Below are 14,733 nucleotides of genomic sequence, written 5' to 3'. Positions count from 1 at the left end.
AAAGCTTTTGCACAGCAAAAGCTTTTTATCTTGATGAAATCCCAATAGTTCATTTTTGCCCGGGCTTCCCGTGCCTTTGGCGATGTTTCTAGGAAGAAGTTGCTGCGGCTAAGGTCGAAAAGGTCGCTACCTGTGTTCTCCTTTAGGATTTTGATGGACTCCTGTCTCACGTTTAGGTCTTTCAACCATTTGGAGTCTATTTTTGTGTGTGGTGTAAGGAAATGGTCCAGTTTCATTCTTCTGCATGTGGCTGTGCAATTTTCCCAACATCATTTGTTGAAGAGACTGTCTTTTTGCCATTGGACATTCTTTCCTGCTTTGTCAAAAATAAGTTGACCATAGAGTTGAGGGTCCATTTCTGGGCTCTTGATTCTGTTCCATTGATCTATGTGTCTGTTTTTGTGCCAGTACCAAACTGTCTTGATGATGACAGCTTTGTAATAGAGCTGGAAGTCCGGAATTGTGATGCCGCCAGCTTTGCTTTTCTTTTTCAGTATTCCTCTGGCTATTCTGGGTCTCTTCTGGTTCCATACAAATTTTAAGATTATCAACAAGACAGAAGAGAGACAAATCAAGGAGTCTATCCCATTTACAATTGCACCCAAAACCATTAGATACCTAGGAATAAATCTAACCAAAGAGGCAAAGAATCTGTACTCAGAAAACTATAAAATACTCATGAAAGAAATTGAAGAAGACACAAAGAAATGGAAAAACGTTCCATGCTCATGGATTGGGAGAATCAACATTGTGAAGATGTCAATGCTACCTAGAGCAATCTACACATTCAATGCAATCCCCATCAAAATACCATCCACTTTTTTCAAAGAAATGGCAACTTAATTTTTAAGATCACAGTTCATAATAAGGAGAAGTCATCATCACTATCACAATCAATTTCCATGGAGTTTTATCAAGATCAGAAAGTGTGGTTGGGAGAGAGCAATGCGAGCTATACCTTCCTGAGCAGAATTTCACAAAGCAAGTCTTTCCTACAATTGAAAAAAAAGTTGACACAGCTATTGTTAAAACTATGCCAGAAAAATCACTACAGGAAGCTGTAGGAAAACAAGACCATGAGACTCCAGAGAAGTTACTCAAAGGGTGGCACCCTGTCCATCTGTTGTCATCCTACCAACTGGTCCAGCTTCTTCCCCAAACTGGCTCTCCAAGAGGTTAGCACTTGGTTAGCCAAGCTGTTGCAAAGACCACACTCATGGGAAATGGTTCCACTTGGTTTTGTATCACAATGTAGAACAAAAGACCTGTCCTATCCTTCAGAGCCTTCATGGGGTAATTTTACATCTTTTGGTGTGATTATTTAGATGATGTCTGTCTCTGCAGCTAAATGGTAAGCAAGCTGAGCCTGGAATCCATTTATGTTTGCACACCTCTGAATCCCTAGCACAGTGCGTGACACAGATGGCCTCTCAACAGATAGGAATGAGTGAGTGAAAAGCCAGCAAACTAGATCTAGACTGCTCTCCTTTACGTTTCGAGCCTTAATCTCTTCATCTAAAAATAAAGATTTGCCCATGACAAAGGATTATTGTGAGGACTAAAATTAAATAAGGTGTGTTCCATGGCTATCCCAGTAAATTCTTCATAAAATCAAATTCTCTCGTACTTTCTCTTCTTCTCCAAGTTATAGTTGGAGCTCCATGACCTACCAGATATGTAACTAAATGCGACTGAATCTTCCATCTGTAAAATAAGGGATTAGGCGCTCTTTAAAGCCATGTCCGCCCCTAACATTCTCTAATTCAATATAAATGCCCCAGAAATTGTCCCCGGGAGATGGGCTCACAATACATTCTGGTGGCTACAACTGGATGTGGCACTTAGAAGGAGCCCAAGGTGTGGAAATAATACAGAAAACATTAATAACGGATAATATCAAACTTCAAACATTCTATTTGGGGGTAGAAAGGGGAATTAGTTGTCAGAATATATGTATCTCAAACAAAGGACGATCATTAAAATCAGATTACTCATCAACAATGAGTAGAGTTTTAAAAATGTAATATTTCAATTGCATCAAAACTGGCCTTGTAAAAAAAAAACCTTTTTCCTCCTCCATTCAGCTACAAGTATGGCTTGTGTCAGCCCATGCACTGTGGCATTTGTTCACTGAACCATTGTCCTTCTCAAGAGATGGTTTTTCACCCCAACAAAAATAACTATGAATCACTGGTTCTAGGAATATTTTCTCCCTTGTTTTGTTCACAGTATGAATGACAGATTTCAGTGTATTTATTTCTTGCATAAGCAAAAGTTGTCATTAATCTGAAACGCTCTATATTGCAAACGCAAACTGTTGCTTCTTATTCTCACATTTGGGGCAACTTTGAAGTTCTAATTAGGAGTTCATAATTTTCCTCAAGGAAGGATATGAGTAACAAGGGCAGGGAGGAAGCCTACTGATATTTAAAGTTTTTCTCCAGCTCCAACTGTTTATGTAACTTTAAAAGAAAAATATTCCCTTCGTATTTATTTCTGTAGCTTTTCTATAGCATCTATAATCAAAATGTTGAAAAATTTTTACATGTTTCCAGATTTCATAAAGGAAAAAACCATTTAATACAGACACACAATGCTTTTTCCTGTTTCCCCTGTTAAAGGACCGTTTTTTTCTGTTAAACATCCCTGTGAAATTGAATCTACTTGTAGTTTTTCCTTGTGAAGTTGCTACAGTATTAGTAATTTTCTTCTCTATTGCTATATTCTCTCAGAGAATCTTGTATTTCTCCACTTAGATCACATACCCACATATTCTTGTAATTGCTTGTCTAATTATCTGACTAGAAAAATGTAATCTCCTTGAAGGCAGAGCACATTACTGGTTCTCTGAATGTATGAATACATCACTTAAAAGAAAATTAACCAATAAATTAATTCAAAGGGAATATGTAGACAACTCTGTAAAATACATCATATCCTTACAAGAACATTATATAATTCTTTATAGTCACACTTATGATCCCAAAATTCTAATGTGAATTTAATTTTTTCAGCTTTATTGAGATTTTATTGATATACAGTACATGGGGCACCTGGGTGGCTCAGTTGGTTAAGCATCTGCCTTTGCCTCAGGTCATGATCCAGGGGTCTGGGATCGAACCCCATCTCAGGCTCCCTAGTTCTCCCTCTCCTTCTCCCTCCCCCTGCTTATGCTCTCTCTCTCTCTTTCAAATAAATAAATAAAACCCTTTAAAAAATGACATAGAGTAGATGTAAGTTTAAGGGGGACAATGTGATAATTTGATATATGTATACATTGCAAAATGATTACCACAATGAGGTTAGTTAACACCTCCATCCCCTCACATAATTACCTGTTTGTGTCGTGTGTATGTGTGTGTGTGTGTGTGTGTGGTGATACTCCCTTAACAATTTTCAAGTATATAATACAATATTTTAAATATTGTATTTTAAATTATAGCCACCATGCTGTACACTAGATCCCCATTTATTCATCTTATAAGAGAGCTCTGTACTCTTTGAGGACCATCTCCCCGTTTTCTCTACCCCCTCACCCCTGGCAACCACCATTCTACTCTTTTAGTTTAGCTTTTTTAGATTCTACATACAGATGAGAATATACATACGGTATTTGTCTTTGTCTGAACTTCTGATGTAATTTTAAATGTAGCAAATGGAAGGCCAGTGGTTTCTAATACATTGGCAGCAAAAATGAAGCCTAAGATAATATTATAATAAACAGTTTCATCATTTCTTTAACTAAAACTTCAAAGTTTTCATTCCATATCTTGGATTTCCAGGAATGAACATAACTTCTGACATTAAACAAGAGCATCATTCAAAAGCATTATTCAACAAGAGCATTATTCACATTAAACAAGAGTATTATACCATACTATAAACATTCATAACATTCATATGCCTTTCTGGTAAATCGGAATAAAATTAAATGGCCTTCAGGAGCTTCTACACTTGGCAACTGCTTAAAATCAGATAATCATAGACTGTTAGAATTAGAAGGGACCTTAGTGGTGTCCAATCCAAATCTCTCATATTGCAGCTGAGAACAGGCCCAGCAAGTAGGTGCCTCACCCAGCAACCTTCCAGCTCCTTTTTCAGGACCCAGCGCAGAGCTCCTGCCACCTCATGAGGCCAACTCTGGCCAGCCGTTCTTTTCCATTCAGCCATCAAAGTCCTCAGTCTCAGGGAAATTTTATTTTTTTTAAGATAGTATTTATTTATTTGACAGAGAGAGAGAACAAGAAGGGGGAGTGGCAGGCAGAGGGAGAAGCAGGCTCCCCACTGAGCAGGGAGCCCAATGCGGGGCTCAATCCCAGGACCCTGAGATCATGATCCTGAGATCATGACCCCAAGCTGAAGGCAGACACTTAACTGACTGAGCCACTCAGGCGTCCCAGTGTCAGGGAAATTTTAACCAACCATTGGAAAGAATAAATTAATGTAAAAAATTTTTACATATAAATCTCAACAAATTTTGAATTTTGCCCTTACAGTTCCTTTCCAATTAAAAACAAAAACAAAAACAAAAACCATCATGGTCTTTAGACAAACAATAGTTTGTTCACTCAACAAATCACAGCCTTGACAAAAGGTTAACAGAATATCCAGTTACCAGATATATAACATAAAGACCACCTTTGCATGGGCCAACGGTATTGCTTCTGAGCACAGACATCAGTGATCAGTTACCTCCGCACAAGTATTCCCAGCCCTGAAATAAGAGGGCAGACAGCATTCAGCTCCTATGGTGCAGCACCACCACCTAGTGGCCCATTTGAAGGACTCTTTCTCACCGCCAAAATTGCCGCACTTGGCCTTTGTAGGTTAGCGATCTTTTTTTAAGACCATCTGGACCAAGATATAGTCCTGAAACTACTTCTACCTTAGTATAGGAAATCCTCTGACTCACAGAGTACAATCCACCCAGCAAATAGGAACCATCTATCATAAAGCCAGTTGAGACCAGAAACAATTTATATTAGTGAGCAAGAACTTCAGCCTTCATATCTTTCACTTTAAATAACTCAATTATTTAAATTGCACTTTTTTTCCCCAGCTGCTGCCTAACTGAAAGGAAGCAAAACTGGAATTGACAGAAGCAATTTGAAGTGTACCATTTCACAGAAACCTTCAATACAACAGAAAAGAGAACACAAAAATGAAATGGAAACATACTACATCTACGTATTTACCAAAGTTAGTATCTTGAGCCAAGGAAGCGCTTGATTATTTCTGGATATAGTCGAGAAGGAGAAAAAAAATCAGATTTTTTTTTCCAGGTTTACTTGGCTGTTAATGGCATGCCGACCTTGGACTTGAGAGCACTTGTTCTTATTCTGTTTATTTACTCAGGCTGATGGTCTTTTGATGTAAGGCAAAATAACATTTTAAAAAAGCAAATGTCCTCTCCCTTAAGGACTGACGGTTGAGGAATCAAGCCTGAAAGAGCCTTTGTTGGATAGTAGATCCCACATCCACAGCCTAACCTCTTTGCTTTACATGCTTTATCTGCTGGGTAGTACACACATTTTATTCCGCATAAAAGAAGTTTCCCATTCTCTTAAGGGGTGATTTCTCCCTGAGAAAGACCATAAGGTAACTTGGAACAACCTTTTCCTTGATTAATGTAAGAGCGAATTTGGTCATTTCCGACCAAAAAATAATAGAACTGCTTGAGTTAGTACCTTAAGGGGAGCTCATTAATAAGAAAGAAACCCGGCAAGTCCTGTATGTGCTTTGGTGAGTGCTGTGAATTGTATAAGACTGATGAATCACAGACCTGTACCCCTGAAACAAATAATACATTATATGTTAATAAAAATAAAATAAATCTAAAAAAAAAAAAAAACAGAAACCGTAGGTACAAGCTACACTACAATGGAAGGGTCTCCCACTTTCCCTGTGTTTGTGACTCCTTCACACAACTGTCCACAATTATGTCATTATGCCCAGATGCCTCATGTCCAAAGTCACCTTGGGTTTTCAGAAACTGGAAGACTATGAAACCAGATCTGAATTCTATAAGAGGAGAAGGTCTGAGAAGGTCCCTTGCACCTCCTGAGCTAATTCTTTATTCCTACATCTCATGAGGAAACACAGTGTTCGCTGTGAGCTCAGGGAGCCTTGTTCAGAGTGAGGTTCCCCAAGCTGCTTGTCCTTATTCCACATAGAAAGTGGCAGGTCAGAAACACAAAGCATTGCCTGAATTGTAAATGTCACATAATAGTCAGCCACGGAGAGGTAAAAAGAAATCTTTAAGTTGTCAAGTGCAGAGGCTTCTAAGTGTGAACCACCAATTCTAGGAAACATTTCTGCAGTTAAACAGAAGCAAAGAGAACCAAGTTAGAAGCAGGAGGTAACTACCCAAAATATGAGCGCCAAAAAAAAGGAAGGGTTTGGTTTTTATCATTGCTGTCCCCCTCCCACTTTAGCAGATAGCTCTGACTGGTTGGAAATTAACTTGTGTGAACGCTGCCTGTACTCAGGAAGCCGGTGCTTCTTTCACGGTCGCCAATTGAGACATTTGCTGGAATTTCCTGCAGAAGAAAGGGAAAAGGGTATTTAGTATCTCCAAAAAAAATTTTGAAAATGAAAGCTTCTTTCTGAAAATTTCCCCAACCTAGTTTATGAAAAAAGGAGCCACTTTAGAAGCAGAGGAACTCCCTTTGATTAAAGAAATCACCAATTTAGGATAAAAATTAGGAAACAGCGTCCATGTTTTTCTCAGGTATGCCCTCATACGATTGTCATACAACCATCCTAGGGGCTAATCATTCTTTTCTCATTATCATTCTTTTCTCAATAAGGACAATTTGTAAGAATATACATTTTGCTTCCAGGTGGAATTTCATATAGCTCTCTTTCATTCTACATTTTTAAAATGCTCCAGAGGGATTTTTATTTCCCCTTCATTTTCCCTAGTGCCATAATGAAATGCCAGATTTCTTTTTGTGGGGCAGCCTTGCTATGAGCGTCTCGATGAAAGATAAAAAAGAGAGTGCTGAGGAGGAAAACCACCATGTGCCTGGCCTACAGCACATCCCACTTTTCATTCAAGTGGAGTGGCCCCCGTGCTTTGCTGTCACATCTGGCCATCTGTGCTTGTTATCGTGGGAAGGAAAAGCAAACCAGTGTCAAGCAGTGGAACCTTTAGATGTTAGAAGAATGGGCTGGGGTCTCTTTTATATAAAAAGTCAATGATCTTGGTTGCTAAGGATACCTTTTCACAACAAATATGTAGAGAGACCTTGACAAATGGTTAGGGACTCTGAATAGAATTTTACAATGAGGCTGCCTGTTTCTTATTGTTTTTCTTACACTTGAGTGTTGTTTTTTTAAAAATGGTATGACACTTTTAGATGGCATAACAAGCCCAGATTGCTAAAAAATAATTCCGGGAATCTAAGAAACCAATCTTAATAAACAACCAAATTCTGCAGCCTAACCTGCAAAACAGGAATTCCTACAGCTAGTGTTAGAATTTTCAGAATTTCTACACTGTTAAAAGCGAAGTAAAAACTGGAACTGGATTAACCAGACTGACGGCCTGAAAAGCTGAAATTCACTAAATGTCTGTTAAGTTTAGTTTCATTCTCTGCTACCTATCCATGGTCCAAGAGATAATTCCACACAAAATGAAAAGAAGGAAGGAAAGAGAAAATAATTATGATGCTAATTCTCTTTATATCTAGAAGATGGACTTTATTACTTGGACTATAAATTAAGAAAATAATCCTTGAAAAGCCTACAATGTCAAAACAAAAGAATAATAAGTTACAACTGCTCCAGAGTGTGCTACTGCTCTGAGAACATCTATGTGAAACATAATGAGCATATGAAAAACACATGAGAAATCAAGTAATGTATGAATTTCATGTATTAAATAGAGGATTCTTCAAGAAACACAGCATGTTGCCAGTACAAAATAGAAAAAGCAAGTCAAAGAGTTTCAGAGGAGGAAGCTTTAGAGAACATATCACTTGATCCCCTCTTTTCCCCCAGTTTTATTGAGATATAACTGGCACACAGCACTATATAAGTTTAAGGTGTACAGCATAGTGACTTGCATATACTATGAAATGATTGCTGGGGCGCCTGGGCGGCTCAGTTGGTTAAGCATCTGATTCTTGGTTTTGGCTCAGGTATGATCTCAGGGTCATGAGATGGAGCCCTGATTCGGGGCGGGCTCCACACTAGCAGGGAGTCTGCTTGAGGTTCTCTCCCTCTCCCTCTGCCCCTCCCTCCACTCACACACACGCATGCTCTCTTTCTCTCTCCCTCAAATAAATAAATGTTAAAAAAAAAAAGAAATGATTGTCACAATAAATTCAGTTAACATTCATCATGTCATATAGATACAAAAGGAAAAAAATGTTTTGTTCCTTGTGCCCATCCCAGAACCAGGAATGTGCCAATCCCCTCTTGAATAAATGGAAGCTAAAGTTCAGAAGATGGAGAGGTTTCCCTAAGGCACCAGGAAAGGGAGGAGCATAGTGGTCGTGAACCTATCTTCTTTCTGTTTCACATCAATATCAATTCCCCACACAGATCTCTCTCCCCAATGGAACACACACAGGTTTCCTTTCGGCCAAAAGGCACCTTCACAAAAATTGAGCCAACATTTAAAAATTAGAAGATCTCATACAAAACAAAGCTCAGCTTCCTGCTTCTTTTAAAAACGAGATCTGGGGTATCTGAGTGGCTCAGTCAGTTAAGTGTCTGACTCTTGGTTTTGGCTCCAGTCATCATGATCTCAGGGTGGTGAGATCAAGCCTTGCATCGGTCTCTATGCTGAGCATGGAGCCTACTTAAGATTCTCTCCCTCTCCTTCTGCCCCTCCCCACTCACTCTCCCTTTCTTAAAAAAAAAAGTTAAAAATGAGAAGATCTGAAAAGACATCCAACAGGTATATGAAAAGCTTTCAACATCACTAATCATCAAGGAAATGCAAATCAAAACAAGAATAAGATATCACCTCATATCTGTTGAATGGCTATTATCAAAAACACAAGAAACAAGTGTTGGCAAGGATGTGGAGAAAAGGGAACACTTGTGCACTGTTGGTGGGAATGTATGTAAGTTGGTGTAGCCACTGTGGAAAACAATATGGAGGTACCTCAAAAAATTAAAAATAGAACTACTATATGATCCAGCAATTCCACTTCTGGATATATATCCAAAGGAATAAAATCACTATCTTGAACAGATATCTGCACTCCCTTGTTCATTGTAGAATTATTCACAATAGTCAAGACATGGAAGAAACCTAAGTGTCCATCAATTGATGAATGAATAAAGAAAATGGAATATTACTCAGCTGTAAAAAGAAGGAAATCCTGCTATTTGCAACAACATGGATGGATCTTGAAGGCACTATCCTAAGTGAAATAAGTCAGAGAGAGAAAGACAAATACCATATGATCTCACTTATATGTGGAAACTTGGAAAAGGAAAAGGAAAGGAAAGACACAGAGAACAGATTGGTGATTGCCAAAGGCAAGGGGTGAGGGATGGGCAAAATCAATGAAGGTTGTCTAGTTATAAGATAAAAAGTTCTGGGGCAGTAACATACAACATGGTAAGTATAGTTAACAACACTGTACTTCATATTTGAAAGTTGCTAAGAGAGTAAATACCGAAAGTTTTCATTACCAGAAAAAATTTTTTACTATGTGAAGTGATTGATATGAACCAAAGTTACCATGATAATCATTTCTCAACATATGCACATATCAAATCATTTTTTAAAATAAGATCTGGTAGCAGTGAACAGCAACCCGACAGAGCTATGACTACCAAGAACTAGAACAAACCAACTAATTTTCCAAAATTTTCTAGCCTGTTTCTGGGTTTTTCCTACAAACACTTTCGGCAAGAAGCTAGCGAAGCCTCTCGCTCACCAAGAGCTAAAACCTCTCTCCACCGGCGCAGCGGGGGAGCCGCCGACGAGGATGGGATTCGAACCCACGCGTGCAGAGCACAATGGATTAGCAGTCCATCGCCTTAACCCCTCGGCCACCTCGTCACCTAATTTTCCAAAATTTTCAACAAAGTCATTTCGCCTGGAAGTATCCACATATGATTGATTGACTGAGGGGAAACCTACTCAAATTATATTTAATATCCCCAGAAACGAATTCTGTATAATTTGTTTTTAAGATGGAACTTCAGTAAACAACTGCATTTCCAACATGTGCATAGAGTAATATTATTATATGACAGTAACCATTGTTGATCATGTTTTCTTTCTTTTATTTTTTTTTAAATTTTTTTTAAATGTTTTATTTATTTATTCATGAAAGTCAGAGAGAGAGAGAGAGAGGCAGAGGCAGAGGGAGAAGCAGGCTCCCCGCCTAGCAGGGAGCCCGATGCGGGACTCGATCCCAGGACTCTGGGATCATGACCTGAGCCGAAGGCAGACGCTTAACCATCTGAGCCACCCAGGCGCCCATGTTTTCTTTCTTTTAAAGCTTATTGGTGAATTTTATTTTGCATCAATGCCAGTGATCACACCTTCACTGTGAGTGAGCTAAGTATGTTCCAGACTTTAGATACTCAGTTGGCTTTATACTCATAGATATTAAAATGAAAGAACATAGTTTTATTATTTCACACATACCATAAATATAATCAAATCTGGTTTCTAGGGGCACCTATGTGGCTCAGCCGGTTAAGCGTCTGCCTTCAGCTCAGGTGATGACCCAAGGATCCTGGGATCAAGTCCCATGTCAGGCTCCCTGCTCTATGGGGAGCCTACTTCTCCCTCTCTCTCTGCTGCTCCCCCTGCTTGTGCTCTCTCTCTCTCTGTCAAATAAATAAATAAAATCTTTTTTAAAAACCTGGTTTCTAAGTTCTTGATGACACTAGTTCATATTCTTTCATATTGAGAAATGTCTCAAATGCCATTTTTTCCATTGTCACAGTTCATTTATAAGTTCTTAGAACTATTGACAATAATTCAGTTCTTAAAATTTCCCTAAGATTTTTTTCTAAATTGCTACTTTCAGCCAAACACAAAATGTTTCCTCTTTAACAAACCATCCTAATACAGGCAAATGCAGGAAGCGTGACATTTGGTTCAATCTCTCTATATAAGGGATAATGCTGTAAGTTATGAAAATGAAGGTATTCTCACTGAACCCACGAGGATAGGTCTGCCTCATCCCTACTACCACTGTATTACTCACAATATTAAACCTCACTTTGAAAAACTGTATTCATTAAATTAATAAGTGAGAAAATAAATCACCAAAAATGCTAATCTAATGCATAATTTATAGTATTACAAATAAATTGAACACTCCCTGTGCCTCAGGTACAGGAATCTCAAACACAAAAATCAGCAAATCTTTCTTCTTTTCATTCAGTTTCATATTTGAAATAATAATCATGGGGACTGTATGGGTAACTTTTGCCCAAAAATACTTCCCCTAAAGAATACTGAAATCACTTGTCCCATTAAAAATTCTATGAATGATGATTTCTGTTCTTTCTTCATCATTAAAAATAACTGAGTTAAATTTCTATAAAATAAATCAGAAATCTAATTTGCTAAAGACCCTAAAGAGAATGAAGGCATATTCAAATTTGAATGAGGAAGCCTAATGAAAAGTTACCCATCTGTGTAATTAATAGAGCAACCAAATGTCAGACACAAGCATGTCATTGGCTCCAGCTATCAGTCCTCACCTGAAAAGAAGGCACAGAGAACCTAGGCTTTGTCCTGATCTTCCGTGACTTCTGGCAGGGGTGGGGGGCGGCTTCCCAAACACTTTTACTTCTGCCCTCCATTCTGTTCAAGACTGTTCTTTCCCAAAGGGCTCAGAGGGTAATAGATAAGAAATGCCGATTTGAGGGACACCTGGCTGGCTCACTTCATAGAGCATGCAACTCTTGATCTCAGGGTCGTGAGCTCAAGCCCCACATTGGGTGTAGACCTTACTTAAAAAAAAAAAAAAAAGTCCAATATGAAATTCCTCAAGTTCTAAATACAAATGTGTTTATGGAATTGACCAAAACCTGTTGCAGTTTAACCAGTGAGTAGAAATGTTATGGTAGGTAGAATTCTAAGATGACCCCAAGATTCCTGCCGCCTGTTGAATACACTCTGTACAAACTCTTCCCTACTGGGTGTGTGTGACTTGTAACTGTGGTGGAATAGGGACTCCCATGATTATATTACATCAGATGGCAGAAGAGATTTTGCAGATATAATAAAGGTCCCTCGTCAGTTTACTTTGAGTTAATCAAAAGGGAAATCATCCTGGGTGGGCCTGACCTAATCATATGAGCTCTTAAAAGTCACTGAGCCCTTCCTGAAGGAAGAAATTTGGAGGATGAGAGAGATTATCCTGCTGGCCTCACAGGGGCAAACTGCAGGGAAGGCAAGCAGCCTCTAGAATATAAGAAGGTTGCCCAGTTGGCCAACAGCAAGAAAGAAAGTATCCTACAACCATAAGGAACTGAATTCTACCAACAACCAATGAGCTTAGAAGAAGACCCCAAACTCCAGGGGACATTGAAACCCTAGCCAAAACCTGATTTCCACTTTGTGAAAGCATAAGATCCAGTAAAAACATGCTTGGAATCCCATGAGATAATAGAAAATACATATATTTGCACAGAGCTCCTAGAACTTTTGTGAATTTCTAAGTAATAACAGCACTAGAAACATTTTTGTTCTGATATTTGGTCTTTGACTCCAGGAACAGAGCTCCTAAATCCCTTGGAATTTCAAGGTGACAGAAGTGTCTTTTGTTCTAATGAGATGACTAGGGGCTCCTGGAAGGGGGCTTGTCACCAGAAGGACCAAACCAAGAAAGGCAGCTTGGAATTTTCAGCCCCATGCCCATTCTCTAGAGAGGGGAGAAGGGATAGAAATGTAGTTAATGATTTATGCCTATGTGATGAAGCCTCCACAAAAATCCCAAAGTACAGGTTTCTGAGAGCTTCCAGGTTGGTGAACGTGTGGAGGATTGGGGAGAGTGGTGCCCTTATAAAGATGGAAGCTCCATGCCTTCCCACATACCTTGTTCTATGCACCTGTTCCATCTGGATGTTCATCTGCATCTTTTATCATGTCCTTTTCTAATAAACTGGTAAATATTAAGAAAACTATTTTCCTGAGTTCTGTGTGCCACTCTAGTAAGCTAATTGAACCCAAAAAGGGAGTCATGGGAACCTCGGATTTATAGCTTATAGGTCAGAAGCACAGGTGACAACCTAGACTCGCAATTGGCATCTGAAGTGAGGATGGAGGGCAGTCTTGTAGGACTGAGCCCTTAACCTGTGGGGTCTCATGTCATCTCCAGGTAGATGGTGTTGGATTTGAGTTAAATTGTAGGACAGCCAGCTAGTGTCACAGAGAATTGCTCGGCGGGGGGAAAAGCCCCCATGTATCTGGTGTCAGAGGTGCTATGAGTGTGGTGGTCATGGGAGAGGAAAACAAACTCAACTCCTGACCCACAGAAACTGTAAAATAATAAGCTGATGTTGTTTTAAGCTGCTAAATTTGTGGTAATTTGTTATGCAGCAATAGAAAAAAATACACTCATTCAATCGTTACAACAGCCTTATGAGACATGTACTATTAATATCCCCACTTTACAAATAAGAAAAATGAGGCAGAAAGATTAATAACTTGCCCAAAGGGTTTAAATGCCAACAGTCTGGCATAAGAGCCTACCCACTCGGGGCACCTGGCTGGCTCAGTCATTAAGTGTCTGCCTTCGGCTCAGGTCATGATCCCAGGGTCCTGGGATCGAGCCCCACATCGGGCTCCCGCTCCCACATCATGTTCCTGTTCTCGCTATCTCTCTGTCAAATAAATAAATAAAATCTTAAAAAAAAAAAAAAGAGCCTACCACTCTCATGCACATCATTCATCATCCTGCTAAAAATCCCCAGATCTTTACTATTCAGACACCTGGGGTAGATACCCCAAGGCTCAAACACTACAAAACAAACTCCCAAAAGGATATCATAAATAAAATCAAATGACACACCATAGACTGGCAGGAGAAGTCTATAATGTATATAAATTACCAATGATTGGTATCTAGAATGTACTGAGAAACCCTACTAATCAAAGACAACAACAACAAAAAATAACCCAACAGAAAAATGAACAGAAGATATGAACAGGCAATTGTCAGACAGGTTAAATCATACAGCCAGAACATATGAATGGGTGCTCAATCTCACCAGTACTCATGTAAATTTCAATAACGATAAAGTCCTAAATATTGGCAAGAATGTGAAGCAACAAGGACTTTCATGTCCTACTGGTGGGAGAATAATGTGTACAACCCCTTTGGAGAATGATTTAGGAACATTAAATTGAATATAAGAACATCTTTCAAATCAAGAATTCCACTTGAAAGTACATGTAATAGAGAAACTCTAGCCTTTGTGCATAGGAAGAAGAATATGAGAATATTCACTTCAGTCTTATTTGTAATAGGAAAACAAATTCGGTGTCCATCAACAGAAGAGTCAGTGAATGGGATAAATACATAGGCTTTCCTCTCTCAATGTTATCAATCTCTCCACTAATTTAGGTCCTCCTCAAGGTTTCCAATAAAATTTGCAATTGGTTTTATAGTCTAATCTTAAGTTTAAATGGTTTTGATGTCTATTACCAGTCCTTCATGCCATGATCTCTCAATTCTTAAATTTTAAATGTTGGTTTAACTCTTGATGAACTTGGTCATACGTCTAAGCAATTTTTTT

The 14,733-nt window shown here is 38.8% G+C and overlaps 1 non-coding gene across 1 annotated transcript; it reads right to left on the bottom strand.

Moving 5' to 3' along the window:
• Positions 1-9,945: 9,945 nt before the first annotated feature.
• On the bottom strand, positions 9,946-10,027 carry TRNAS-GCU (transfer RNA serine (anticodon GCU)). The gene has a single exon. It is a non-coding gene; the product is annotated as a tRNA-Ser (tRNA).
• Between the last annotated feature and the right edge of the window lie 4,706 nt (positions 10,028-14,733).

This window comes from Callorhinus ursinus, unplaced genomic scaffold (genome assembly GCF_003265705.2).
Source record: "Callorhinus ursinus isolate GAN/ISIS: 27379988/994484 unplaced genomic scaffold, GSC_fseal_2.0 scaffold11, whole genome shotgun sequence".
NCBI classification, from domain to species: Eukaryota; Metazoa; Chordata; class Mammalia; order Carnivora; family Otariidae; genus Callorhinus; species Callorhinus ursinus.
The sequence above is the reverse complement of the archived record's forward strand: the minus strand, read 5'-3'. Positions and strand labels throughout refer to the sequence as shown.